Source organism: Amblyomma maculatum, chromosome 11 (genome assembly GCF_055883805.1).
Source record: "Amblyomma maculatum isolate TAMU_Amacu chromosome 11, ASM5588380v1, whole genome shotgun sequence".
Taxonomy (NCBI): domain Eukaryota; kingdom Metazoa; phylum Arthropoda; class Arachnida; order Ixodida; family Ixodidae; genus Amblyomma; species Amblyomma maculatum.
The window spans coordinates 161870014-161873655 of record NC_139354.1 but is presented as its reverse complement, the minus strand read 5'-3'; the positions used below and the strand labels follow the sequence as shown (position 1 = coordinate 161873655).

The window sequence follows — 3642 nt, the reverse complement described above, 5'->3', positions numbered from 1 at the left end:
ATATATATATATATATATATATAATTGGTGTGGGCGCTGATCGCGCAGGAAGACTTGCTGAGCCGTTTGGAAACAAGGCTGCGGCTGGCTGCGGTGGCAGAATTGGCTCATTTTGCTGCAGTCTGGGTCCTTGGGTATCTCCTGTCCCAAAATGCTCGCCTTTTAATATGGAGGGACACTCACTATACCGACCAGGTAAGTCCAATTAGCACATATTTCGTTCGATACGACAATATACTGCAACTGTCTCTGGAGCGCGTATATATATGCGCATCTTATTACTACGTACATTTTTTTTTTTTATAATCGATGTGTGCGCATTTCGCTCTGATTGCGCAGGAAGACGTGCTGAGCCGACTTGGAAACGATGCTGCGGCGGTGGAATTAGCTTTTTTCGCTGCAGTCCGAGGTCCGATCTCCTCTGCCCCAAAACGCCCGTCTTTCACTTCTTCACATCGAAGTGCATGCACTGACGTGTATACCGACCAGGTAAGTCAAATTATCGCTGATTTTCTTCTATACGATACTGTACTGCAACTAATTATGTATTGTTTTGAGACTTATGCGCATCTTGTTACTGTAAATGCATATTTTGTAATTGGTGTGCGCGCCTTGCGCTGATCGTGCAGGGAGGCGATATCAGCTGATCTGGAAACTGGCTTCGACAGTGGAAGCTCGTTTCGCCGAAGCCTGAGGTCCTTGGTCTCCTCTTCACTAAAACGCTGGCCTTTCACTTCTTTATGGCGGTGCACTTGCCGGACAGGCATTAGCGCTGATTTTGTTCGGGAAATTCGATTATCCGACTCACATCGATTGGACGCATGCAACCCAGTTAAATGTCAAATGCTATCACTGATATAAATATTGCAGCACCCCTCGCCATAGGAGCGATCAGAAGCTGTACAAGCATCATCGCTACTGCCAAGCAAGCTCGTGCCAGGACTGAGTACAAGATTTATGCCGTGTTTATTATTATTATTATTATTATTATTATTATTATTATTATTATTATTATTATTATTATTATTTGCTGCTGTAATGATGTCTATACGTGAAAATTGATGATTGAGTGATGCGGTATGCTGGCAAGGTAAGTGAGCCAGTGCGTTCATTTTGTGGATTTTGGAATTATATATGTGATGCACACAGATCTGAGCCGTTTCACATTGATTTTTCTCTGTGCGCTTGCTTTCTGGGCAAGCTGTTGTATTTTCATCGTGCGGATTATTTCCTGGTGCTTACATGCTCATGAGGTGTTCAGCTAACTTGTTTCAAGCTTTAAAAATTTAGAACGGGTTCTATAAGCTTCTAAGAGTTGGGCTGTCTAAATAGCCGTCTTGGCGGATGAGACAATTTTTAAAATAATGCTCGGTTGTTAAATAACGAAAATAAATCAGATGACTTATCGTTAAATATCCGGTCGCTTTTGCTGTAAAAGTTCCATCTAGGTTCAGAAAATTAAGCTGTATTCTAAGGAATAAACTTATTGTAGGTTTCATGTAAATATCGCGGAAACTGTTTGTTCTGCCGCGTTGGAATCCCTCATACGCGCTCTATGACAAGCGCGGACACTTGGTTTTGCTAGAATTATTAAATTGCAGCATTAGCATGCAAGAACGCGCTTCGGGAGGATAAGGTTTGAGTGCGCTACGGTTGCAAATTGCAACATCATGACTCCACCAGCAAAACGAAGTGATCGCGCCTTTCTCGCGGATTCACGGATCCTGATTACCTATTGCGGCTTTGCGCTAATGCGTTTTCAGTAGGGTCGCATGAAGTCAAACGCATAAAATATATTGATGTGGTAGTGCAGTTGGTGGCAGTGAGCAGACATTATTTTTTCTACCTTTTCACCCTATATTTGCCTGCAATGTAAAAGTCTAGGCGAAAAGGAAATATTTAATTAAAACACTTTTCTTCATACAGCTGACCAAGATGGAACCTGCCGCAGATCCGACCAGTCGCAGACATCAAGTGATCGACAGGCTGCCAAAAGAAGGAGACCAAGCCTCAAGCCCATCTTCCATATGTGGCACACGCGCAGTCATATATATATCCACGCTTATTAAAAAGCAAATCGTGAGCTTTTTCTGAACGCTGTTGACAAATAAATTTTTCCCCAAATACTGCAGCTTTTGTTTCTTCATGGCATCAGAAAAGCTACTGCTTTTCTTGATGCATTTGTATGTGCTACCCCGTTATATATGCATGGGCCACGATATATTAAATGCATGGCATGATACCTGCACGAGGGGCGATGCCGGCCACTAACCGGCGTCGGGAAGCAACCGGCCGACGTACGGTCTTTCGTCAGCAAAATGCTAGGGCAGACGAGCGGCCGACCATTCAGTAACGCTGGCAGACGGCAGGCCCACGTGCGGCAGGTGGTCGATCACGTCGGGCCAAAAGGTCGGGCCGTAGTCGATTGCCGAAAATCGGCCGACGTTAGGTCAGTGTCAATCCCCGACGCCGGCCCTTATTCGGGTGCCGAAGGTCGGCCGGCCACTTTTTGGTCGGCGAGAAAGGTCGGCCCTACCTTTTGCCACACACTTTTTTTTGCTTGGGTTGCTTCGTCTTCAGGAACCCCGAATAATGATAACTGTCGTGACGCTGGGACTAAGTCGACCCGGCCTTCACTTGGTAGCGTGCAGAGACTCGGGGTTGAAGAAGGACTGAATCTTCGAAGTTGGTAAAATATGTACAAGCAGGTTTACTGGCACTTTGAGAAAACGTATTTACAAGAATATTTACATGAAAAAGAAGGGTACATCAGCAAAATGACAAGCGTTAAGAGTTCATAGCGAGAAGCGACTGGATGAGCCGTTTACCCAGGGCCCAGAGCGACATTTCGTGCTCTGCAGCGTCCTTAAAACCCCCCCCTATGTCCAGCCCCTCTCTGAAGATGTTGACCAACCAAATCCAGGGCACGCCCCTCAGGTATCGGCATCCAATCGAACACATCACTGCACTGATGGTCTGAAGCACTGACTGGTCCGGCATTCATTCGTTGGGCGTGATCACTTGTTGGCGGGAAAAGCTTGGGAACGGCGAGGAGAGGAGGTACATTTCTATTCTTCAGCAAAGAAACCACAGGCTGGTTCTGACAAGGGGTTTTACTTCTCAGAAACCCGAGTGCACGTGGCGCCGCATAGGGCTCCCAACATGGTCCCTTTTCGACAATTGCAAATCTTTCCTGCATTCCCGGGAAATCACTTAATGGCCGTATGAGTCATGCTCCTTTCTTGTCCTGCACGTCAGCGGACATGTCACTCTGTCGTCTCCTTTGGATAGGAGGCATTCATCACTGGAGGATAGCACTTCTCGACTGGAAGGGTGAACAAAAGAAAGAAAGCACTTCCTGCTATTTCCCTCAGGGGGACGTTTCTTTGTGTTTTTCCAGACGTTCTCTTGACAGGGTCAATTTGGCATTTGCAGGTTGTCCACAAAGCAAAACATGCTTACAAAACAGGATTCCTGGAAACAGGCTCACTTAGGGCCATTGGACCATCACCACATATTCACAAAACTTATCCATGCCCACAGGCGAGCAATAGAGCGCGCAATTGCGGATGCTTGGTCGTAACAGCCTCCTCCCCCGCCAGAAGAGTCTCGGAGGGCAGCAGTCCCAGCTGCTGCATGAAG

The 3642-nt window shown here is 46.4% G+C and overlaps 1 long non-coding RNA gene across 1 annotated transcript; it reads left to right on the top strand.

The window, feature by feature from the left end:
- The first annotated feature begins 342 nt into the window (after positions 1-342).
- On the top strand, positions 343-2119 carry LOC146175318 (uncharacterized). The gene is made up of 3 exons (XR_014701934.1): positions 343-489; positions 630-695; positions 1927-2119. It is a non-coding gene; the product is annotated as an uncharacterized LOC146175318 (long non-coding RNA).
- The last annotated feature ends 1523 nt before the right edge of the window (positions 2120-3642 follow it).